Source organism: Alexandromys fortis, unplaced genomic scaffold (genome assembly GCF_014885135.2).
Source record: "Alexandromys fortis isolate MF-2015 unplaced genomic scaffold, M_Fortis_MF-2015_v1.1 scaffold_103, whole genome shotgun sequence".
Taxonomy (NCBI): Eukaryota; Metazoa; Chordata; class Mammalia; order Rodentia; family Cricetidae; genus Alexandromys; species Alexandromys fortis.
Genome location: NW_026067978.1, coordinates 3,382,424 through 3,408,740, shown reverse-complemented (window position 1 = coordinate 3,408,740; position 26,317 = coordinate 3,382,424). Strand labels below are relative to the sequence as shown.

Genomic DNA, 26,317 nt, shown 5'->3' with positions numbered 1-26,317 from the left:
CTCCCATATACAGATAACGCTGGATTGTGGATTCATGTGTGAGCAATGGTACACCCATTCTTGTGTCTTGACAATAGTTTGGAACTCAGATGCTCTTGAGACTTTAAACTGCCTCCCCGCTACCTAGAGAAGAATCGAGTCAATGCCAGTGGCTGCGTTAGTTTTCTGTTACTGTATAACAGATTAATGCAAGTTTAGTGACCTGAAACAATATCCACTTATTAACTTATATTCTCTGTTAGAAATCCAGCCCCCATGGCCAGAGTCTCTGCTGGTGGCTTCCGGCACTTGGTGTCACAGAGTGTCGTCAAGATGTTTGCAGTTTTACCTCACCTGACAGCTCCAGGTGGAGAGTCTACTTCTTTCTCGTCAGCATGATCCAGTTCCTTGGGGGTATAGGACTTAGGTTCCTGTTTCCTTGCTAGCTGTCAGTCACTGACCGGCAGTCTTTGCTTAGGCGGTTTGCATTTTTTTGCTCAGTGCCTCACCCCCCATCTAACCAGCAAGCCTAAATATCTCCAGATTCTCTTCCTACCACCAGCCAGAGAAAGCCCTCCACTTTTAAGGGCACCCGCCATTAAATCAGACCCATTCAAAAGAACTTCCTTTTGTGGTCAGCCATGACAACATAACATGTATGGGAATGACATCCCCTCCTAGTCATAGGTTCTTGGGACTGAGGCATGGAATGCTGGCTGGGGATACGGGACAGTACATTTTTAGCAGTCAGCCCGCCAGTGTCCTGGTCGTCTGAAAACGTGGGGAATGACCAGAGCGGCAGCAGTAGGGAGCAAGGTGCCAGAATCCTTCCAGCTGTGCAGCCTGGCTTGCAGGGCGGACAAAAGCCGCGATAGCTGAGTGCCTGTGAGGCGGTGGCCCTTTCTGGGTCGAGAGTGCCATGGCACAGAGAGGAGTCGGGTTTGCCGTCTTCATTAGGAGTGTGGCTTACCATCTTTGTTCCCAGCGCTTGGAGGAAGTGACAGCATTTCCGTCTTTCCTTGTAGGAAACCAATCGCTAAGTGCTTGAGGGACACTAAATGCCCTTTGTCCTCATGCTGGAGCTCTGGTACTTGGAGATGAAAATCCATGACTCCTCACTTCTTACTGGCCTCTGCTGCACACTGACCCCCACTGCCCACTGTGCCCTGCTGCCCGTTGCCCCCACTGCCCACTGCCTATTGTCCTTGCAGCCCACTGCCCCCATTGTCCACTGACACCTGCTGCCTACTGCCCCCCACTTCCCATGGGCTCCTGATACCCACTGGCCCCTGCTGTCAACTGGCCTCCACTGTCCACTGCCCCCACTGCCCACTGCCTATTGTCCTTGCAGCCCACTGCCCCCATTGTCCACTGACACCTGCTGCCTACTGCCCCCCACTTCCCATGGGCTCCTGATACCCACTGGCCCCTGCTGTCAACTGGCCTCCACTGTCCACTGCCCCCACTGCCCACTGCCCCCACTGCCCATTGTCCCCATTGTCCACTGGGTCCCACTGTCCACTAGTCCTCACTATGCACTGCCCCTTACTGCCCACTGCCCCCATTGCCCACTGATCCCCCTGTCCACTGCTCCCCACTGCCCAGTGACCCCTGCTGCCCACTGGCCCCCACTGTCTACTGTCTTTCACTGACCCCACTGCCCACTGCCCCCTCCCCCGCTGCCCAGTGGTTTCTGCTACCTGACAACACTGGAATCAGTTTTGCTGGCTCCTGTGCGCCAAGGAGCGTTCTGCAGGTGCAGGCAGGAGCATCTCTCCCTGGACTGCATCCCTGTGCTCCGTGTTATGGCCAGCACAGTGTGTTATGGCCAGCACAGCTTTCCCTCCTCTTGACTTCACTTTTGGACTTCTCTCTCCCCGTGTTTAAATACTCACCTTGTTTCAGCTTCCCTTGGTTCCGTGCAGCTCCTTGGGAACATTCCTTCAAGGTGCTAGTTTCTGAACCTTTCTCATTACGTTTGCTGTGCTGTGAGCTGCCTCTTCTCTTTGCTACCATTATTACTTATCTGTTGGGTTTCTCTTATATGCCTAAATGTTTAAAGATGATGATGTAAGAGCCCATGTTTTCCAAATTGGCCTCAAGCTCACTTGGGAGTACTGGCATTACGGGCATGTTCCTGCTACCCCACCTCACTCCCACTAATATGGTACTGGAGATTGAACCCAGGACATCGTGCAAGCTAGATAGGTACCCTACCAACTGAGTTACAGTCTCAACCATGATTTACATTTAGTGTGTGTGTTTCCATGTGTGTGTGCATATTCATGTGCACGGGGAGGCCAAAGTTCAACCAAACCTCAGGTATTGTTCCCCGGGAGTCACCCACATTTTTAAAAACTTACTAAATTTTCCTTATGTGTGTATGTGCATGTGCGCCATGGTGCTCTTGCGGAAGCCAGAGAACGACTTGCAGGGGTTGCTTCTCTCCTTCTACCACGGAGGCCTCAGAAACCAAACTTGGGTCTGAAGGCTCAGCAGCTGGTTCCTTTACCCACGGAGTCATCCCTTGAGCTCCGAAGATTTATTTACTTTTGTGCATATGAGTGTCTTGCCTCATGCGTGTATGTGCACTATATGTGTGCCTTGTGCTTTTAGAGGCTAGAGGAGGGCATTAGATCCTCTGGAACTGAAATTACGGAAGGCTTTGAGTCACCCTTGTGAGTTCTGGGAATCAAACTCAGGTCCTTTGCAAAAGAAGCAAGATCTCTTAAACCCTGAGCCGTCTCTCCCGTCCCTCACCCTGTTTTTGAAATAGGGTCTTCCCCCTTTACCTGGAACTGGTTAATGCACTTTGGCAGGTGATTCCAGAGATCTGCCTGTCTCTCCCTCCCTCCCTCCCTCCCTCCCTCCCTCCCTCCCTCCCTCCTCAGTGCTGGCATCACAAGTAAGTACACATCCGGCTTTTTTACATGGGTTCTGGGGCGGGGGTGTGTGTGTCAAACTCAGGTCCTTATGTTGTTTGCTTAATGAGCTTTCTCCTTAGGTGTCCCCAAGTTACATTTAACTTAAATTTTTGTTAAGAATTCGTACATGAAGGGCTATATTTACATCATTTCCACCCTTCCCTCTTTGCCTTCCAACTTTTCCTATGTTTCTTTCAGTCCCTCTCAAATTCAAGACCTCTTCTGTAATGATACTGTTACACATATATCCATATCCATACACACAGGCATGATAGATACCACCTATTGAGTCCATCTATGTGTGCGTGTGTCTGACCAACTGGGCCTTGATAACCTATCAGAGACCAAGTCCCTGAAGAAAACTGATTTTCCCTGCAGCACCATTGGTTGCCCATAACTACCCATCTGGGACAAGGCCTTGTGGAATTTCCCCTACCCACATAGGCATGCCAACTCATTATGTAGGTCTTGTTTAGGCAACCATATTGTTGAGATGTCATGGGCAGAGCATCCCTATTATGTCTAGAAGACACTATGTAGCAAAAGACATCTTGGTCCTCTGACCCTTAGAATCTGTCTGCTTCCTCTTCCTAAGGTGGAGGAATATAGCTGTATCAGTTGGGGCTGGGCACTCCACAGGCCTTTATTCTCTACACTTTGCCCAGTTGTAGATCTCTATTATAGTCTCTGTCTGTTGTGAAAGGGTTGGTTTTTTAATTCCTAAAAATTATTTTATTACTTTATGTGTCTGAGTGTTTTGCCCGTGTGCATATAAGTGCACCATGAGTGTGCCTGTCACTTATTGAGGTCAGAGGAAGGTGATAGATACTCTGGAACCGGAGTTACAGATGGTCGTGAGCCTCCATGCGGGTGCTCGGAATTGAACCCTGGTCCTCTGCATGAAGAGCAAATGCCCTTAACCATGAGTCAACTCTCAGAAGAAGTTCCCTAAGAAGAGGTGAGAGCTACACTTTTCTGGGAGGGCTGATGCCCCTGTTTAACTCACATTTAACTTCTTTTCCTGAAAGGGGGTCTTTCTATTCAGCTGTGGCAGGTCAAGAACTCACTGTGTAGAACAGTGATCCTTACCCTTCCTGATGCTGCAGCCCTTTAATACACTCCCTCATCTTGTGGTGGCCCCCAACCATAAAATGATTTTATTGCTACTTCCTCTCTGTAGTTCTCCTACTGTTCTGAGTTGTAATGTAAATATCGAACATGCGACCCCCAAGGTCATGACCCACAGGTTGAGACCTGCTGACACAGACCCAGCTGGGCTTGTAATAACAGAGATCCACCTGCCTTTGTCTCCCAAATGCTGGGGTTAAAGGCAGAGGCCACCACACACGGCTCCTCCTATTTAGCTCTAACAAATGTTTAAAGAAAGCATGGCTATCCATTGGGAGAATCTGCAGCTCTTCCACATGTAGGTGTTAGCAGGAAGGAAGGGAGAAGGCTTAGCACTGTGGAAAGGTACCTGCCTCACATGCTGGTTCAATTCCCAACCCTGCTCTAAAGAAGAAAGAAAGAAAGAAAGAAAGAAAGAAAGAAAGAAAGAAAGAAAGAAAGAAAGAAAGAAAGAAAGAAAGAAGTTTCTAGTTGCTGGTGAGCTCTGATCTGACTCAGCATAAAGCCAACCCCATCCCCACCCCTTTTCTGACCGTTCCTAAAGGCATTTTTATTACAGTTCCCAGCTTTTTGCTGGGCATGATGGCATAGACCTTTAATCCCAGCACTTGGGGGACAGAGGCAGGGGATCTCTGTGAATTCAAGTTTAGCCTAGTCTATCTACATAGTGAATTCAAGGCCAGCCAGGGCTATATAGTAAGATCCTGTCTCAAAACAAAACAAACAAAATCCTTCAATAACAATAACAAAAACCTAACTCTGAACTCCTCCCCTTTCCTCCCCTCCCCTGGGTCCTACAATGCATTTAGGTTGTAGGCTACACATGGTATTGAAACTACTTAGGCTGTACGGACCCTAACCCACCCTTCTCTGTCCTTGCCACTCAGGAAGTGTGCGCCATCATGTCATCTCCCACAGCACCCCAGGTGTGTTCTCTATAGTACAGAGGCTGCCTCTTCCATATGAAGAGCTGACTGCCTCCTTTCCACCCCGAATTCCTGTCCTGAGAAACCTTTGCTACCTGTACAGACACCGGCTGTCTCCCTAAGGCTATGGTGTCCAGTTATGTGATGTTGCCAGGGGATATTTTATGGAGGAAAGAGGTCAGGGTCTATCCGGCTTTCCCCAGCACTTGGTATCCTACCTTGCACACAGTGGGCCTTCAATGACTACTTGTGGTCTGATGTGCAGTAAGGGTTCAAGCAAGTCTGAAGCAAAGCTAGTCGTGAGCTCCCATCCCAGTGCTTCAGGCAAGAAATGTCTTCCAACATGGTCATTTCTTTCTTATTGAGTTCCACATGTTTTCTGAGTTTTTTCCATCTTCTCAAGCCGTGATTCATTCAATGTGCCATGGGTCCATTATCCCGTCAGCTAACTGGCTGGTGTTTGCTATTTGCTTCTATGATTTTTTTTTTGTTTGTTTTTTTTTGAGACAGGATTTCTCTGTAGCTTTGGAGCCTGTCCTGGAACTAGCTCTTGTAGACCAGGCTGGCCTCGAACTCACAGAGATCCGCCTGCCTCTGCCTCCCATGTGTACCACCACTGCCTGGCATTTGCTTCTAGGTTTTATGTTGTTTGACTGAAGATACAACACAGTGATAGAGGTCTTAGCAAGCGTGAGGTCCCGGGCTCCATTCCTAGCACCAAAAGAGAAGAAAGTAAAAAGGCTACTTAAATTTCTGTAACTTTACATAGATTGATGGAGTATTATCTTTGTCCTGAACAGTTTATACATACTCCTAACTAGAGAGTGGCTATCTATATTAGAGAATCACTAAAGCTGGATACAACAGATAGCTAATAAGCCAGGACTAGAAATGGCCTCAGAAATATGGTCATTATTATGATCGTAGTTATATATTGAGCTATTCAGCTGATCTAGGCTGACAAAAATCTTTTTTTTTTTTTTTTTTGGTTTTTCGAGACAGGGTTTCTCTGTGGTTTTGGAGCCTGTCCTGGAACTAGCTCTTGTAGACCAGGCTGGTCTCGAACTCACAGAGATCCGCCTGCCTCTGCCTCCTGAGTGCTGGGATTAAAGGCGTGCGCCACCACTGCCCGGCCAGCTGACAAAAATCTTATTTCTCTTTCTTTTCTTTATTGTGTGGGACTATGCCTGTCACATGGTCCTGTTGAAGGACTTTCGGTGCCTCTTTGAGAGCATTCTTTTGCTCAGTGATTGAGCCCTCGCCTAGCTTGTGAGAGGCCCTAAGTTCAATTCCCAGAACTGCACATACACAGCGAAGTTCATTTTATTGGTTCTGCTATCTTTAGGGCTCAAACAGTTCCACAAGGTGCCTTTAACGAACCTTTTTCTCAGTGTTGTTCTGAGCCAGGAGCTTAATTAGATGCTTGCATAGTGATAATAGTTAATATTTTCTTGCTGGTACTTAGCTTGAGCCTGTGAGTTCCCACAGCAGTTCTCAAGGTTGACATTATTAGTCCTATTAAATGAAAACGTAGGTCTGGAAAGAGCTTTGATCTGAGCCGCATTGCTAATTATGCACCCGAGTCTGGATTGAACTCTAGATTCTGATTCTATACACCATCTCCTTTCTAAATGCGGAAATATTGCTGCTATCAAGTTTTGGAAAGCAGTTTAAAAAAATATAAATAGCACACTTGTCAGAAAATTCATTCGCTTAGAGTTGTGGATGTGCATGCATGCATGTGCAGTGTCTGGATGTGCATGGATGCAGAGGACAGAGATTGACATTACATATCTTTCATCATTCTCCATTCTGCTTAGAGACAGGGTCTTCATTAAACCTGGGACTTGCTGATTGGGCTAGTCAGGGACTCTTTCTGTCTTTTCCAACGGGGCTGGGGATGGAGCTCAGTTCCTGTGCTTGCACAACAAGTTCTTTTCCCCATGAAGCCATCTCCCCAGCCCCAGCTTCGAGCTTTTCAAAAGAAGATTTGTTCAGTTTAGTAAGATTGCAGAATCAGGCCAATGTGGCAGCTATGTGAGCTCAGAAGCGATTAGGAGCTGGTTTGGCCAACGTGTTGCTTCCTGCTGTCCTTGGTGTTTCCACTTGTGGTGGATTAGGAAGTGCGCAAGACAGCTCCTTTTGTACTTCAACAGCTGGGCTGCTTATCAGTATCTTCAGAGGCAGGCAGGCCACCATGGGAGTGAAGAACGGTCCTGTCTGTTTTTGGTCCTTGTCCTTCTTTGGGAACAAGATTGTACTTGGGAACAGTCTTGAAGACAGTGAAGACACATCCTGTCTCTGATTCCAGAAAATTTAGTTTTTGGTATTATTAGAATTACAACCTGTATTTTGACATGATGAAATTAATTGATTTTTTTTTTGAAGAAGAAGAAGAGCAAAATTTAACCTTCCTCCCCCAACAGGGCCTCACTGTGTAGCCCTAGCTATACAGCCTCACTATACAGACTGGTTGGACTTGATCTCACATAGATTTGTTGGAATTAAAGACGTATGTCATTGTGCCTGGCCTAAAACTTAACTTTATTTTAAAAAAATCTGAATCACAAGGTATAATTTGTAGTTTTGTTTTCAATCATGAATGCTAAATTAAATATGTAAAGAGACTGCTAATATTGAGCAAACTATCATGCATATAAAATGTTAAAACAATAGTATTATCTAAGCTAAGTCCATGGATTTACTCTCAGCGTGTGAGAAGCAGAGGCAGGGGGATTGCTGCAAGTTCAAGGTCACCCTAGTCTACAAAGTGAGTGCCAGGCCAGTCAAGTCGATGCATAGTGAGACTTTGTCTCAAGAAACCATAACAACAACAACAACAACAACAACAACACAGTCGTCATCTAATTAATCAGAATGGTGTCCCTAGCAACTAAAACTAAGTGCTGTTCAATAACAGACTTTTATTATTTATTTTTTATTTACTCTTTTATTTTTTCAAGACAGGGTTTCTTTGTGTAGCCCTGATTGTCCTGGAACTTGTTCTGTAAGCTAGGCTGGCCTTGAACTCACTGAGATCTGCCTGCCTCTTCCTCCCTAAAACTGGAATTAATTCGTGTGCTACCACCACCTGGCCTAGCACTTTTATAAAAGAATGAAATAATCTGTAATCATTCCCATAAGGATTGTTACCTTTTATAGATAAATAGTAGAAAATATTGTTTAAGGTGACCACATTTGCACGTCAAGAGCAATGCAAGCACATGTATGATACTTGGGAAGTTTTTTTTTTTTTTGCCTTAGGGAAGTTTCTTGAAACAATGTGTTTTTAAGTATTATATAAAAATTTCTTTATTCTATCACATTATTCTTACTCAGTGAAATAGGATACAAGATTGTCATTGGCCAAAAATTGTATCAAATGTCAATCAAATGGTTACTGAACATAGAAGAACTGGAAGCCCAGATGATGGAAGACCTAATGGTTGGTTGACCGGCCACAAGTGGAAAATAAAAACTGTTGTTTTTGTTGTTTTAAATTTGCTATTATCTTGGGGATGTTTAATTTTTTTCATTTTCTCTAGGTGCTTGGGATGCATCAGTTGATTAGAACAGCCATCCCCAACCTCAAAGGTCTGCATATGTAGCTCGGGGTAGCATCCACCAAGCAAGAGCAGGTCCCTGGGTTCTGACCACACCACTGCAGAATTAAAACCAGCCAACCCAAATACCCAGCTTCTACTCAAGAAAAATAGCCACACAAAAACAAAAGTTATAATAAATTGTGAAGCTTGTTCCCGGGAGACCATCACAGGGGCAAGATGGGAAGGATTGAGCCTGTAGCAATTTAAAGTAGTATATTTAGACTAAGTGTCATTGCTAAGGGAGATCTGAGTGGAGTTGTGGAGTGAAGGTAGACATTAAAGATTGTCCCAGTCCCCGAGTAGCAGTCAGTTGGAGATGAATTCTGAGACCTACAGTGAAAAACCAAATCCCAGGGACTTTGTTAGCCACTGTGAGATCTTATCTTCTACAGTAACTGGAACTCTGGTGGATTTTGATCAGGTGAGACGTGAGCTGACTCTCCTCCTTGAGGGAGGATATTCTCCCTGTTGTTTTGACAACAAACTGGGTTGATGGTGGCCAGGGGGGCCACTTAAGAAGGCCGCTGAAGTATGACTGGGGCCACGGATGACAGAAACAATGTAGGTGAAAAGTTGTCTGATTTTGGTTTATTTTGAACGCTCTACCATACCAACTTCTCTTATTGACAGAATGGATATAAAAATGAGAATGAGAGGAACCAAGGGGTACTCCCGTTTTGAGACTGAACTGCTAGAAAATGCCTGTCCATCGTGATGGGCAGCTGGCTCCATCTCTGAGTATGTCCCGCTAGATTTCAAGTGAAAGGCGTTCCACTCTTTTCTTGCTTCTGGGTACATAAAGTGTACAACTAATATAGTCATAAAGCAGAACGTGGGGGCTGAGGCAGGAGGACTCCTGTGAATTCCAGACAGGCAGGATTCTACCCCAAAAGACCTTAGGCATGTGTGACACACACTTGTAATCTCAGCATTTGGGAGGAGGCTGCAGGAGGATCACGAGATCCAGTCTTAACTACATAGAGAGTCTGACGCCATTCGGGGCCACAAAGAGACCCTGTCTCAAACAACAAAACCAAACCTAAAAATGATTCCATAACAAGTCACTGGACACTTTTCACCTATTTCAAATGACAGGTACATAGATGTTCTTGTCTCTATGCCCGCCAGTGAGTCAGTGATTCTGATTCCTTAAAAGTAACGTGACCGAGGGTTTGAGGCAAAGAATTCTCAACTGCTACCAGCTGAGAGACACCTGGTGGTGGCCAGCTCTGCCCCGCAGCGCCCCGGCTTGCCTGGCAGCGCCCCCGCTTGCCCGGCGCGTTCATTTGCCGCTTCTAGATGGGAATGGGCTGTGGCCCGCGGCCGGGTTCTCCATCTTCCCCACCGCCCACCCAGCGGGTCACTCTGTGTGCGCGCCTGGCATGCTCTGGGGGGGGGGGTCTCACCGCCCCCTCACTGGGCGGGGCCTCGCAGCATCCAGCCCGCCTGGGGGGCAGGGCGTGTCCTTGCGGTGGGGGCGTGGCCGCGCAGCCGTACACACCGCCTGTGGCTCCGCCTCTGCGCGCGCGAGCCTGGGCGGGAGGGCGGAGCCCGAAGCAGGGAGCGCAGCTGCGGGTGTGTGGAGACCCTAGGAGCGGCGGAGCCGGGCGCTCGGAGCCGCGCGGCCGGAGCTGGCGACCGAGACAAAGGCGACGGTGAGTGTGGAGAGGGCCCCGCAGTGGCCCCGCGGCCAGAGGCGCCAAGTGCAGAGCCGCCGTCCGGAAGGCTGAGAGCGAGGGCGGCCCGGGCCTCCCCGCGCTGCGGATCGGGGCTGCGGGTTGGGGCTGCGGCTGCGGCGGCTCCATTTTCCAGGTCTGGGTGAGGTCCTCACGCGAGGACCAGCGTGCGGTGCTCTTCATTCTCTGGGAGGCCGGCTTCCACCGTAGCCTGTACCCTTCCGACGGGGGAGGCTCTGCGGAAGGACCCCACCCCCAGCCCGCTGCCCCGCCAGTCTAGACCGGCTCGGAGCGGCCGGGCTCCCGGACCCCGACTCGCGCCGGGCCTGCCGGGGACCCCGGGAGAGGAAGTCGGGCCGCTGCCTCGCAGTCGCCGCCGCGACTCTTACAGGTTGTTGCACCGGGAGCTCGCAGCCGTGGTGGTGGTGGTGGTGAGCATTACTAACGGGTGTGGTAGGTAGCGGCTCGCTGACGTCGCGTTCCGAGTTGTGGAGCAGCCCCTGGCCGGCTGATTTCGCGTAACCCCGGGAATTTCTCTTCAGCAGCAGTGATTGCTGCTGATAACCTTTCGCGGAGGAGTTTGGTGGTGATGCGCGGATCTCAGAATTGAAACGTTCTGGCCCTGGGAGTGAGGCTCAGTGGCAGAGAACTTGCCTCGCACGCCGGAGGCCCCCAGTGGTTCAATGCTCGGTACCCCCGCTCGCCACAAAGAAAAAAGAAAAAGGTAAATGCTTTATTAAAGGACCTAGCGTATAATACGTGCTTAATAAAATACTGGTGCAATGAATGAATCTCGAGTCACCAGGCAAACCAGCTGATCCTACTGGTAAGATTAGGCACACAACTCTTGACTCAGGTGAAAGACGATGGTGGCTCCCTCTCCACGGACACTATCGGTAACTTTTTCAATCATTATCACCAGCTTTGTAGACAGTACGCTTGAGATGTGGGGTTTTGAGAGAAGTTGATTTACAGTTTTCTGTTGGTTGACAGACCCTATTTCTCATCTTCTTTGAAAGTGAGAAACACCTTCTGTAAAGGTGTTGGGGTGTGTTTTGAGGCCTAGCTTTCTGTTTCGTAGAAGTAAAGAAGCGTGTGTGCTTTTGAGGGTCTTGAGAATCTGTACGAGCCAGAGAGAGCTCTGACCTTTAGGGGAGGGACCTAATGTCTTCCTGGTGGGTAAACATCGCCGAACACATATGAGGCGCAGAGACTGCTGTTGGATGCTCTTTGTGGAAGGGACAGAGCCCAAAGCCATTTCTCTCTTAAGCTTGAGCATGGAGTTCATTCTGTGGTGTCCGTGTAGCAAATGAGGACTGCCTCAAACCTCGGCCCCACTTCATTTAGTAAAGATGGCTGGTGAACTTCAGGAAGTGTTAGTTCACAGCAGTCTACTTGAAAGTTAATAAGTAACTCTTTAAGGCTAAGATTATTGGGTTATAGTTTCATTTGTCCGCTTAATAAAAATCCGTGTAGATTTTAAAGTGACAGGAAGAGTGGTTTCAACAAGATGGTGTTTTTTTTTTTCCTCCTCTGAACTAGATTTGGATGCAGTGTTTTTATTGATAGTGTGATTTCAGATGTGTTTCAGTAAGAATCTTTGTCATAACATTTTCTTTAACTAAAAAGAAAAAAAAAAAACAAAACCTGGGTGATGGAGGTGGTGTCACATGCCCAGCACTCAGGAGGCAAAGTGGGTCTGTGTGATTTCCAGGCCAGCCTGAGCTACAAAAGGAAAAAAAAAATCCCCATCCAGTGGTTAAACAAGCACTTACTGATTTCCTAGAGAACTGGAATTAAGTTCCCAACACCCACACCGGATGGCTCACAACTGTCTGTAACGTCATCTCCAGGGAATATGACGCCCTCTTCTGCTCTGTATGGAGCACTTGGACATAGGTGACATACAGACACGATTCCAAAACAGTAATTAAAAAAAAAATCTTCAAAGATGGGCAGGGAATGTGGGTTAGTTGATATGAAACCTCATTCAGTCACCAGCACTGCAAACTGGTGTGACAGTTTGAGCCTTAATGCCAGCACCTGTGAGGTTGGACGAACAATCATGAGTTCAAGACCCTCTTTGGCCTGTTTGGCAAACTTGAGGCCAGCTTGAGGTATAATCGACTAAAACAAACAAAAGCAAAAAACCCCAAGCGCTTGAAGATAAATTGGCAGCTTTATTTTCTTTTGGATATTTTAGTCACTTTATTTTAGTTCATTTCTTTCAACAGCGCTGGTGTCGTGGCTTACACTTGCCTAGCATGCATGTGCTATGCTCAGGGTTCCATTTTCAGTACCACAAAAGAAGGGGTTTGGCTCCCTGTTAGCCAGTAAAAAAGACTATACTATTGACCAGGTAGTGTTGACAGGAGAAGGATTCTTAGTAATAATGTGGTGCTGTTTGGACTTCCCTGCCAGTATGACAGCTCGGAATGATAAAACTGCTCTTTAAAATGAGGGTGTGGGCTCGGCATCGTGGTGTGCACCTTTAATCGTAGCATTTGGGAGGTAAGAGGTAGGTGGATCTCTGGAAGTTTAAGGCCAGCCTGCTTTACATAGCCAGTTCCTGGCCAGACAGAGCCAGAGAACAGAGCCTGGGGACAACAACAAAGGATGTGGGCTGAGGATATGACTTCGTTGCCAGTGAGTTTAACATGCATGAGGCCTTGAGCTTGAGCCCCAGCACTGCGTAAATTGGGGTACATTCCTACAGTCCTAGCACTGAGGAGGTGGAGGTAGAGGTGGAAGGATCAGAAGTTGTTAAAGGTTATTCTTGGCTGTGTATCAAGTTCCAGTCCAAATAAGCTACATGAGACCCTATTTCGAAATAAAACCTACCAACAAAATAGCCCCCTCAAAAAAACAAAACAAAACAAAACAAACAAAAAACCAACCAACCCCCTCCGAAAACCAACCCAAATGGCGAAGACTATGCAGCCCAGTTGGTGGAGTTTTCCTAGCACGCATGAAGCCCTGGCTTGGATCCCTCAGTGCTGTGTAAAAGACGGGACAGTGGGTGCATGGTGCACTGCCGCATAGCCATGAAGAAAGAGGTAGAGAGTAGCATTGCCTTCTTATGAACGAAGTTTCTGTTGTCTGTTGTTATTGTTGTTGTTTCTGGGTGAGATTGAACCAAAGCCTCATGTGTTCTACCTCAGTTGGAGCCCTAACTCATTTTCATTTTTTTTTTTTATATTTTCATGTAGAGTTTAAAAGCAGTGAAATTATGTGCCACATTATGACTTTCTGGTAAAAAGATTTGAATTTTTATGGCTGTTCCTAGTAACAATAAGTGACGTGTATGTTCCATTTGAATATATGTTTGATTAGAATGTTTCGATTTGAGGTATGTAGTGATTCAGTTTCCAGTGGGGGCTTTTTTTTTTTTGTAGCAATAATACAAGTAGCCCCACATATTATTGGTAGAATCATGATAGTTTTTCTCTCTCTCTTTAAAGATTTAAACAAATTTATTCATGTATTTTGTTTATATGAGTGCTGTATTTGTATAAACACCTGCAAGCCAGAGGCATCGGATCCATTATAGATGTTTGCGAGCCACCATTGGTTGCTGGGAATTGGACTCAGGTCCCCTGGAAGAGCAGCTGATGCTCTCTTAGATGCTGAGCCATCTCTCCAGCACCTTTCTTTCTCTTTAAAAAATTCTTTTTAGATTTTATTTTAGGTAGAATGCTTTGCCTGCATTTGTATGTATATATACTATACTTGTGCCTGATGCCCATGAAGGCTAGAGAGGGGGTGTCATTCCCTGGAAGTGGAGTTTTGGATGGTTGTAAGCCAAGCCATCAAATAAGTGCTGGGGAATTAAACTAGAGTCTCTGCAAGAGCAACCTGGTATTCTAAACAGCCGAGCCATCTCCCCAGTCCTTAGTTTCTCTTTTAAAAACAAACAGATAAGTAATAAAAATGAAGATTTCTGTTTTTATTTATTTTTAATTTTTTTAAATTTTATTTTATGAGACAGGGTTGTCTGTGTAGCCCCAGCTGTTCTGAGAACTTGTTCTGTAGACCAGGTTGACTTCAAACTCAGAGATTCCCCCTGCCTCTGCCTCCTGAGTGCTGGGGCTACAGAGGGGTGCGCCACCACCACCCGGTCTCTGTTTTTATTTTTAATTATGTGTATTTATGTGTCTGGGTGTGAGTATGTGCACATCAGTGAAAGTAAGTGCTGGCAGAGGCCAGGGGAGGGGATGGAATCCCCAGGTAGTTGTGAGTCACCAGATGTGGGTACTAGGGATCAAACTTGGTTCCACTGCAAAAGCAATAAGTGTTCTTAACTGCTGAGCCATCTCTCCAGCCCTGTCAGTTCTTTAAATGTTATATTTCTTGTAGGAAGAGTTATATTGGGAAATACACCGTATAGTTTCGGTCTGTAGAATGCTGTAGTGTCTGGGCTTTCATAAAGTATACTCTATCATAGTCATATGGTGAGGGAATCACCTAATGATACATTTTGCAGAATGTCTCCATCATTGAATGATGTTTGACTCTGTCAGAAGTTCAAATTAATGTTCTGCAAAGTCTCTCTCCCTCATTACAAGGTAATGAAGATTTAATACGGCGTTTACAGTTAGCTTTTGAAGTTAGTCAGCCCTTGTGACTTACCAGTGCCTGAAATATTTTATCATTGTGTAGACTGTGCAAACATTCAAATATGACTTTCCAAGTTTAGACATTTGCTGTTAGCTTTTTATGGCTATTCTTAGGAGTAACAAAGGAAGTCGTGAGTACCTGAAAACAGAACTTTCTGACTTTTGACTTACTGGCTGTTCAACTCTTTCATTGTGGTTGTTCTTAGGACCAATAGAATAAGTATAAGTAACCCCTCAAGTTTTAGTGGTAGAGAGTTGTGATAGTTTTAGAAGGGTTATTTCTTGTAGGAAGTTATTAGATAACATACCATGACTGCCCTGTATTGTAAGAAACATTAAGGTAAGTGATTACCGAGCCAGTAAAGAGCATTGAACAAACTGTGGTGATGTCTGATATAAAATGCTTCTTGCTCAGGATGGGCGGTGGTGGCACATGCCTTTAATCCCCATGCTTGGGGGGCAGAGGCAGGCAGATCTCTGTGAGTTCGAGGCCAGCTTAGTCTACAAGAGCTAGTTCAGGACAGGCTCCAAAGCTACAGCAAAACCCTGTCTCAAAAAAAAAAAAAAAAAAATGCCTCTTGCTCAAGGGTTGATCCACAAGAGTGTGGTCTACATTAGTTCCCCATGGCCGATGGAAGGAGGACTCTCGTTTGGTTATTTAATAATCCCACAGAGATCTGAAACCAGTGATTGTTACTCAAGAGATTTCTTCTAGATGCTTTTGAGCCTAAGGCTCCTTCCTGTCTGAGAGTTCCAGATGGACAGTCACCTGGGCTGGTGGATCACTGTGGCTTGAACAGCAGCTTGTATGTGTGCGTGTGTGGGTTGTCTTTGTGACTTATGCTATTTGCATTTCTTCTGTAAATTTGAGCAGTGTTCAGAAAGAGAAGGTGAGGGTCATGAGGTCAGAGGATGAACTGTTCTGTCTGAACGTGTCTGTGTACTTGTATGCGTGTGTGTGCATGCGTGCGAACAGAGGGAAGAGGAGGAAGGGTGGAGGTGGAAAAGGTAGAATAAACAGGAGGTAGAATTCCTTGGCAGAAAGTACTTATTAAATATAGATGTGTCTGGTTCTAGGGAGATAGTTCAGCAGCACTGACTGCTCTTCCAGAGGACTCTGGTTTGATTCCCAGCACCCACACAGCAGCTACCAACTGTCTGTAGCTCCAGTTCCAGGGGATCAGATGCCCCTCTCTCTTCTGGTCTCTGAAGGCACTGCACACACATGGCACACAAACATACATGAAGGCAAAATGCTCATACATGTAAAAATAATAACAAGTAACTTTGAAACAATTAATAAATAAAAATAAAGTAATTAAATATAGATGCGACTGATGAAGAGAACCTTGATGGGTAGGGAATTTCTGTTTTTCAGAGGAAAAGTTCACAGCGCGATTGCTGGACATAGCTCTCAGTGCACTGAAAACGGCTAAAATGCTGAATAAAAATTAAATTGTTAGAAATGTTTGTATATACACATTTTTTAAAAAATAAGTGCTTCAGATTTATTGACACAGCATTGAAACATGGTAAACAACTATGCTAAGAATATAAGAATTCATAATTTTTGGTATATTAAAAAATACTGTTTTCAGAGTACTACCCTATCTTTTGAGTTTTTCTTTGGATCTCAGGATGATCTTATTTGTAACTGTTAGAATATTTGAAATGTTGAAATGTTAGTGGAGAGTTTTTCCCTTTTTCTTCTCCCTCCCTCCCTGCCTCCCTCCCTGCCTCCCTCCCTCCTTCCCTCCCTGCCTCCTTCCCTGCCTTAATTGGTTCTTTGAGAATTCTGCACGATTGAGTTTTGACATATTCACTCCTTTCCTCCCCTCCCATGCCCACTCCCCTTCCCAACCAACCTAACTTTTTTCCCTCCCCACCAAGTCTAATTTGGTTTGCCTCTATAGTCATGGGTGTACGACCTGCTGGATTGGTGACTAGTGACAACACTTAGGGGAAATTGATTCCCCTCTCTTAGAAGCTGCTAGAAGTGGGACTTCACGTTCACCTCCCCTCCCCATGCTGGGATTTTGTGCTAGCTTGAGCTTGCACTGGGCTTAATGAATGCGGTGACAGCTACTGTGAATTCATGTGTGGAGCTGCTTGCCTGTGTCTGACGGACACTGTTTCCTTGTGCTCACTTATCACCTCAGGCTCTTAGTCTTTCTACTCGTTCCTCTGAAATGACCCCTGAGCCTTGGGAGCAGATGTGTCTTTTAGGGCTGAACATTCTGTAGTCTCTTATTCTCTGCACCTGGGTCACTTGTGGGTCTCTGTGTTAATCACCATCTACTGCAGATAGAAGCTTCTCTGATGAGGGATGAGAGATGCATTAATGTATAGGCATAACAATATGTTATTAGGAGTTCGTTTAATACTTTGTCCATTTAGCAGAATAAATGGTGGGTTCTCCCCAGCGCCTGTGAGCACCACTACTGTTGGGTTAAGAACCTGTGGATGCTCACATTTAATCATGAAAATGTTTATTTGCTTGAGGATGAGACTAGAACATTTTGTTAATTTTTTAAAATTTAATAATTAATTTTTATGTTCATTAGTGTTTGAACTGCATGTATGTCTGTATTAGGGTGTCAGAGGCCCTGGAACTGGAGTTGTGAGCAACCATTTGAGTGCTGGGAATTGAACCCGGGTCCTCTGGAAGGAGCAGCCAGTGCTGTTAGCCACTGAGCCATCTCTCCAGCCTTTTATTGAGGTTTTATAAGAGAAAAAAAATACTTAGATTTATTTGATATGTTTGAGTGTTTTGCTTCCATGAATGTACATGAACTACATGTGTGTGTGGTGCTTGTTGAGGCCAGAAGAGGGCATTGGATCCACTGGAACTGGAGGTTTAGATGCTTGTGAATCTTCATGTGGGTGCTGGGAATTGAACCCAGGTTCTCTACAAGAGCAACTAGTGCTGAGCATTCTGCTAGTTCTCTTAGAGGATTAAAAAAAATTGAAAATGTTTATTTTTGACTTCTTATAGATGGATTGATTATTCGTTTAGTTTTGAGACAGGTCTCAATGGCGCCTAGGCTGGTTTACAGCTGCTCGGGTAGCTGAGGATGACCTTGAATTTCTGGTCCTCCTAGCAGATGTTAACTGAAGCTGGTTTGTTGTTCCATACAAAGGGGATTCTGAACTGGAGTCCTGACCAAATTTGTTTACTGATCTAGAGATTCATGCTACAATTTCTTATGACATCTTTATAGTAGAATTTTTGAAAGTGTGTATCAAAACTCATTTTTGTTTTATTTGGTTTATCAAGTCATTACTTTGACTTTATTATTTTTGTCCAGTGTTGGGGATGGACCCCAGGGTGCCCTGGGTGTGAAGCGAGCACTTGCTATTGAGCTGCACCTCAGTCTTCTGTTGGGACCTTTTGCATAGGAAAGCAGAATGAACCTGGACTCTGTCCAGCACTGCGTGTGTGTATATACCTCCCTGCTGTGGGGAACCACAGGTCTCTATGCAGCTGGTCTCTCCAGTGATGGCACCTGATATGGTTTAAGTGGAAGCAAGGGTTCGTTCTCACTGCGCCATCAAGCCTTCCATGCAGATTGATCTCTGGGTCTTGTGAAGAGTGTGTAGCTTTTCTAGGCACTTAGATAATAAAATCTTCCATTGCCTGTCAGTCAGCACTAGTCTTATATTCTTTTCTTTCGAGACGGTTATCACTGTGTAGCTCTGGCTGGTGTGTACCAGGCTGACCTTGGACTCGCAGAGTTCTGCTTGCTTGTGCCTCCCGAGTGCTGTGGTTAAAGATGGTCATATCTGGTGGTCTTATTTTTTGTTTGTTTGTTTCTTTGTTTTATAAATAATGTTGCCAATTGTTCAGTAATGGTATCCTCCCCTGTTTAGAGATTGGGGGAAAAGATGAGCTTTTAAGTAGTTGGTTCAGTTGTTATCTGCCATTTTTGTTTCGAGTAGTTTGTTAGATGAATCTGGCCCTAGGAATATAGTTAAGTGGTAGTCTTGGATATTCCATGCCCTGGAACCACCCTCTACTGAGGCTGGGATTAATTACTGTGCTCAGTATAGACTCAGTTTGCTGAAGGAGGAGTTTTATGTTAGCTTCTAAATTAGCTGAGTAACATGTTAATAGAACTAAGTAGAGTCCATTAAATTGACTGCATACGGCATAGATCTCAGCATTTCCCTGGGATCTCAACATCCTCCCTTCCCACCTTCTTGGTAATGCCACTTTCAGGGTACTTCTCTGTGCGTGGAACTCACAGTCCATTGCTGCTAGCATCGTTTTGCTGTCAAGGCCCCTTTCTCCATAACGTCTCTTGAGTATCTTCATCTGGTTTGAACCCAGCGTGTCCACTATTGTTTTGTTTTCTCTCTACACTCCATCCTTCTGTTATTGCACTCACCTGACCACACTCATCCACAACCTTTATAGCAGTTTTCTTAGTTGGACCATTCCAAGTTCTTCTCAGTTCATGCCCACTGGCTCCGCCAGCCTTACATGCTCTCACAGTCTGTAATCCCAGTGCTTTCCCCTGGTCAGTGCTTTCTTTCTCCAAACAACTGTTTACACCTCTGCATCATCTCTTGCACCCGCCCCCCTTTTTTCCGTTCCAGCTGATGACCTTGTTTCTTGTATACTCAGAATGAAAGCAGAGAGAAAACGTTTCCTGGCCATTTTACATCTTTGCCCACATCTACATCTTCTTTTTCTGCTTCCACCCTTGCTTATGTTCCTTTCTTTGGTCAAGATTACTGATTGCTCCACTCTTCCATCTCATCCAGCTTGTATTTCTTTGTCCTATTTCCACTGGGTCACTCTAATCATATGTAGATGGTGCTGAAAAATCGCCCATCTTCTAAAAAGCCTTTCTCAACAGCGTGTTCATCTCTTTCCTCAGTTACTGCTCTAAAAAAGTTGTGTTTCTTGGTTAACAGTTATTGCTTGTCTCTCCCGGCACCTCACCTGTTCAGTCTGCCATGGCTGCTCTTTTCAAGGTCGTTAGCAGTAGCCTTAGTGGTAGGCTCCCTAGTCAGTTTCCTTTCTGATTTCAGTGGAGATGGCCGCATTTGGTTTGACTGATAATCCTGTCTTTGAAGCCTTTCTTTCCTTCGCTTTCTGGATAAAACTGTGTGTTTTCAGCTTCTTCTTCTGGTTCCTTTTTATTGCCCTAGCTTTTTAAAAAAAAGGCAGTGTTCCCAGGCTCTATGTTTAGACCTCTGATGTATTTATATTTAGACTCTTGTGATCTCATCCTATCCAGTGAGAATTACCATGTATTTCAATACGAGAATTTTATCTTTAGTCTGAATCCTTTTCTAACCTCCAGTCTTGTAGATCCGTATGCCTACTCAACATTTTTAACTAGATAGCTAATAGGTTTCTCTTGTTTAACAAACATCACAATTAAACTCATTTTCCTTCCTCATCTTCCCTAATCATTGTTTCCATTCTAGTCTTCCTCATCTTGCTAAATGTCATCTTTGTCAGTGTCTGTGGCTGAAGACCTAGCAGACCCTCTTGGTACTCCACATTGAACTCAAATAAGGTGTTGTGAAATACATGCATTTTATCTACTTTAAAAGCCATGCTAAGAATAAATGCAGGGCCTCTAGGGATATACAGCTTGGTGGTTGTGCTTGCTAAGCATGTGCAAGGCCCAGTGCTTGATCCTTTGCAAAAACAGGCACATGCCACTCAGAAATAAATGCACCCAGTTTGCCATCTTCAAGTCCTGTCACTCTCTAAGCAGCCATTCTCTTCCTGCTTCTCCTGTCCTGTTTCCAGCAGAGCAGCCAGGTCATGTTTTTAAACTGAAAGCCTAGTTATTTTACTTCTATGTTGAAGAGCCTTCAGTAGTGTTCTAGTTTCCTTTGTGTTGCTATGATAACATTTGGACCAGAGGTAACTTGGGAGGAGGAAAGGACTTATTTGGCTTATACTTCCAGATCATAGTATATCACTGAGGGAAGTCAGTGCAGAAACTCAAGCAGGAGCTGGTAAATGAGCCAGAGTAGCTTTTGGACAGTGCTTTATCACAGAACAGAAGCAAATTGCAACAGGTGGCTCTCTATGTTACAGAAAATGAAAACCAGAGTAACTGCAGCGGTTATGAGACCCTCTGTTGTTTGTACTACCCTGAGCTCAAGTTCTAGTTTTTCCTTGGCAGACTCCTCTCTAGTCTTCTTTGAATTCCTTGGCCATAGTAAACAGTTGTGCTGTCTGTGCCCCTAGGGATACAACTTTGTTTCATTTTCTGGAACTCATCTCAGTATCTGGACAGTCGGTGGCTGTGGAAGGTGCTCACATTTGCTAAATAAGAGTGCTTTTCTGTAGCTGAAAGGTTAGTCCTATAAAGAATTAGTGGAAATAAACAAGATACAAGAGGAAAAAGTAAGTTTGAAACTAGTTATTTTAGATATGAAAGTGAAAACACACTGAGATTTACAAATGGTAAGGGGCAGAAGAAATGAAGAGAAGTAGGACAAAGAAATACAGAGATGAGAACGTGATCTGGAAGGAGGTGACAAAACTTAAATGGTTTTTTTTGTTTGTTTGTTTGGGTTTTATTTTTTTTGAGACAGAGTCTCACACTATGTATGTAGCTCTGGCTATCCTGGAACTCACTGTGTAGACCATGATGGCTTCAAACTCAGATCCTCATGCCTCCACCTCTTGAGTGCTAAAATGAAATGAGCCACTACACCTGGCTCACTTTAAACTCTCTGAGGGTACTCACTGCATATTTCGATGTAGTACTTTCTCATCAGGATCGCCAGTCTGCAAATAATGAGACTTATTATTAATTATGAAAGCTTAACCTTAGATTAGACTTGTTCTCAACTAGCTCTTATAACTTAACCCACAATTTTTAATCTACGTTCTTTCATGAAGTTCGTTACCTCATTTCTATGCTGTTGATCCTGCTTCTTCTGCATCTGGCTGGCAACCCTGTCTTTCTTCTTCCCAGAGTCTTCTCTGTGTAGTTGTTTTTTTCCCCTCCCTCCCTCCCTCCCTCCCTCCCTCCCTCCCTCCCTCCCTCCCTCCCTCTCTCCTTCCCTCCCTCCTTTAACTCTTTGGGGGGCCTGCTACTCAGCTCCCAATTAAATACACAGATGGAGATTTATTACTTACAAATGCCCAATCTTAGGTTAGCTTTTCTCCTAGCTAGCTTTTCTTAAATTCTCCTGTCTACTTTTTACCTCTGGGCTTTTACCTTTCTCTTTCTGTATAGCTTTTCTTTCCTTCTTATTCCATGTCCGGCTGTGTTGCTGGGTGGCTGACCCTTGGCACAGCCTCTCCTTTCCTCCTTTTCTTGATTCTCTCATGGTCTTTTCCTTCTGTTTATTCTCTGTCCCCACCAGCCTCACCTATCCCTCTCCTGCCTAGCTATTGGTCGTTCAGCTCTTTATTAGAGCAATCAGGTGTTTTAGACAGGCAAAGTAACACAGCTTCAGAGTTAAACACAACATAAAAGAATACAACACATCTTTGCATCTTTAAACAAATATTCCACAGCATAAACAAATGTAACATATCTTCAACTAATATTCCACAGCTTCTCTGTCCCCAGAAGTCCCATCTAACTTCTTCCTGCCTAGCTATTGTCCATTAGGCTCTTTATTAACCAATCAGCAGGTGCTTTGGCAAAGACACATCTTCACAGTGTAAACAAATAATTCTGTGACATTTGTCCTTCTTTTTTCCCCTTTGTTTTGTTTTTTGAGACAGATCTTTTTCTGTGTAGCTTTGGCTGTCCTGGAATTTCCTTTGTAGATCAGGTTGGTCTTAAACTCAGAGATCTGCCTGCCTCTCCCTCCCAAGTGCTGGGCTTAAGGGCGTGCACCAGCACTGCCCTTAATTCAAGATGCAGTTCTTGAAGGCTGAGTGTTGGTGACTTACACATTCCAGCTTTGACTATGTTGCACTATGCTTTTTACTAGAGCTGTGGGCTGAAATGAGATTGAAAGCCAATAAATACATCACCATTTTTCTACTTTTTGGTAAACTTTTGTTAAAGAAAAGCAATTGCTGTCACTTATATAACCTTGGCAGTAGTCTTTTGTATGTTCGTGTGTGTAACCCTGAGGTTGCCCTCTAGATGTTGTTCCTTGAGCTTCCTTCCACTCCCTCCTGTTTGAGACAGTCTTACTGGAACCTGGGCTTTGCAGATTCACCCAGGTTGGCTGTTTCTGCAGTCCCTGTGCTGGGATTGTAGGTGTGTGTTACTGCATGGCTTTTATGAGTGCTGGGGATTGATGCAGAACATTTTACTGGACTACCTCACCAGTCCCTTCTTGCAGTATTGTTACCATTTCTTGTCAAAAGCTCAGGCAGTTCTCAGAGTTTTAGGGGGTAATTTCAGTGCACAGAAGTTGAGTTGATGACTATACGTGTCAGACGGCACTTCCTGTTTACTCCTCTCTCAAAAGCAGAGTGGGGACATGAGGGCGGAGTGGTGGTGTGCCACCACATAAAAGTCCTGTGTTTTCATGGTGTATTAGCTGCTAGTTACAGTAATGTATGTGACTTTTGAGTAGTAAGTAATGTATGGATGTACATATTTGTGTTCTTAAATGAAAAATGCTGGGATGTCTGTGAGTGCTTTCTTTTTTGGACTGCTAGAGACTAGCATTTGCATGGCAGTTACCCTACTGAGCTACATCTCCAGTCTCTGAAATGCGTTTTAAACTGCAGCTTAAGTTTAGTGAGAAAAGAGGATGCCAGTGAAGTTAATTACATGTCAATTTTCAGTGTTCTGCTGAGACAAGAAATCTTACTAAAGCTATAGGCATCATTTTCTGTTGAGCAAAGCAACTTTTTAGGTAAAAGTTTGAAATAGGTGGCTTAGAAATTCTTGAGTGAATTATTGCGCAAATATAAATTCTCTATTAACTAATTTAAACATTTTTGTATTTTTAATTTAATATGTAATAACATATTTTCACTGATTTGTTTTGTGGAACTAGTATGTGGTCATAATCTGGACTTGATTTTCATAACCATGTGAGGTATAACTGGTTGTTTCCCTCCCGCCAGTTTCTGAATATCTACTGAGGCTTAATGTTAATAACAAGCTGTGTGGCCTGTTAGCTCAGGCTTATTATTAACTAGCTCTTACAACTTAAATTAACCCATTTCTAGTATTTTATATTTTACCATGAAGCTCATGACATGTTACCTCACAGCTTCCCTGGTAGCTGCTGGTGACTCTCCAACTCTGCCTTCTTTTCCCCTTTATCTTTGCTTGGATTTCCCACCTGGCTGTATTCTGCCTGGCTATTAGCCAAAATGTCACCACCGTAAAAGGCATTGTTTTTTATTCAATGAGAGAGGATCTGTTGGATAAGGGTAAAGCTGCAGGTAAAGTTGTGTTAGACTGGTGCGGTGCTGAGGCAGGAGCATCAAGAGTATGGGGAAGGAGGGGAGGCCGGGTCACCTTGGAGGGGCTGGGTAGGGTTCAAAGTGTATTTCATGGTGTGGAGATGTGGATCAAATGTCTCCCTGGAGCCGGGTGGTGGTGGTGCATGCCTTTAATCCCAGCACTTGGGACGCAGAGGCAGGTGAATCTCTGTAACTTCGAGACCAGCCTGGTCTACAGAGCTAGTTCCAGGAAAGGCTACAAAGCTACAGAGAAACCCTGTCTTGGGGGGAAAAAAGAGTCTTCCTGGCCTCACCATAGTGGACTTGTGCTTGGTCATCCCTGGAGTGTCCTCTGTGTATATCTGTGGGTTCAATAGTGACGATAAGGAAAAAAGAATTGCCAGACTTGCTTTCATGGAACGAGATAGGAATGACTGGAGTCAGTCCCTGTTATGTGTCCAGGGAATTGGAGAACATTAAAAAAACATTTTCCTGACTCATAGAAGAACTCTCAGCTATGGTCCTCTACTATTCCATAGCATGCAAATATTCTGTAATACTGAATGAAAATGAAGGAAAACCTTAAAAAAGAGAATGGGGGCAGTGTAGGCTATATAGAGAGACCCTGTCTCAGGGTTCTCATGTTCTTTCTCTTCTCTTCTGTCTTGTGTTTATGGAGAGTAGATTGTGACTAACACCTCAAGACAAGAATTAACCTCTAAAAAGCTTTTTTTTTTTTTTTCCCCCCCAGAGGGTGACTTTGAACTCCCTATGTAGTGGCTGATCTTGAGCTTTTGGTTCTCCTGCCTTCACTTAGCCAAGTGCTAGGACATCAGGCCTGGCTAGTAGTAGTATTTTTTCTTCTTAAGGACACTCTTATTATCACACAGTGGCTTGATTATATTATGTTGTCTAACAAAAACTATGATTCCATATACAGTAGGATTACTTTAATAATAGCCCTAGGATAAAATAAAGGTTGTAAGATAAACTCATACATTTTTGTCTGCCTCAAGTCTGGTGTTGCCTTAATGTTAAAATAATTATAGTTGGCCTTTGAGATAGCTTAATAGGCAAAAGTGCTTACTGCCAAGCTGACAACCTGAGTTCAATTCCTAGGACTCACAGAGTGGAAGGAGAGAACCGTCTCCCACAAAGTGCCCTCCAGCACATTTTCATCATGGTGCATATGTGTGTCCATATAATAAGTAAATAAATGTGACAAAAAAGGTAATTTTAGAAGACCCCCCCCCACACCTCCCGTGCTGGGGATCAGACTCTGGTAGGGTCCTGTGCTTGCTAGGCAAGCACTCTACCATTGAGTCATACCTTTCAGACTCAGAGATGTATTTAGTTAAAGACCTATAAGTCTGTATTGGAATGCACTTATCTGCAGTTGACAGTTTCATTAGTTACTGCTATACTTTTTATGTCAGGAGTTCTTAGAAAAAAGTTTAGCATGTAAGAATTGTTACATTAGAGTTTGACTTGTTTTTTCTTTCATACATGTAGAAGTACCTGTGGGAGAGTCACTGGTGTGTATGTGCGTGTGTGTGTGCGCTTGCGTGCGTGCGTGTGCGTGCGTGTGTGTGTGTGTGTGCTTGCGTGCGTGTGCGTGCGTGTGTGTGTTGTATTCTCAGGAAACCACTGTTCCAATCTTGCCAACATCTTGAAGATGTTTGCATGTTTTAAGTAACAGTGGTTACAGCTATACAAGAACCCTTAGGGTTGTACGATTTAAATGACCAGTCTTTTACCAGCGTGATTAATTACTTGGGATGGACTGCTAATTTCTTGCTCCTGTTTTATCCTCCCTAACCATCTTTTTCTGTGTTGCACTACAGCCTGTTCACAGTCCTGCAGTCTTTGTCTCCTCTGTAGCCGTTTTCTCACTCTTGTGCTACTTCCTTGGTTGTACGGATGTTGCTCAAACTATCTCTTATGTGGTAAAGAAGAATAAAAAGTGTTGTTAATGTGGCTTTTTCTACTGAGAAATAGTGCATTTCTTGTCTGTAGTAGGGACTGACAGTCCCTTGAGACTGTCCCTAAAAACACGACATGCTTGTGAACTCATGTGCAACTGTCTATTGGAAGGCACAGACAACTAACTAGCTAAA

At 44.5% G+C, this 26,317-nt stretch overlaps 1 protein-coding gene across 2 annotated transcripts in view; it reads left to right on the top strand.

Annotated features, from left to right (window-relative positions):
- The first annotated feature begins 10,079 nt into the window (after positions 1-10,079).
- The window catches only part of Cdc42se2 (CDC42 small effector 2), a 71,376-nt gene continuing 55,138 nt past the window's right edge, over positions 10,080-26,317 (top strand). For both annotated transcript variants that reach the window (XM_050157722.1, XM_050157721.1), the window contains exon 1: positions 10,080-10,217. The gene's annotated coding sequence lies outside the window, so the exon portion shown is untranslated. The remainder of the gene's footprint in view (positions 10,218-26,317) is intronic.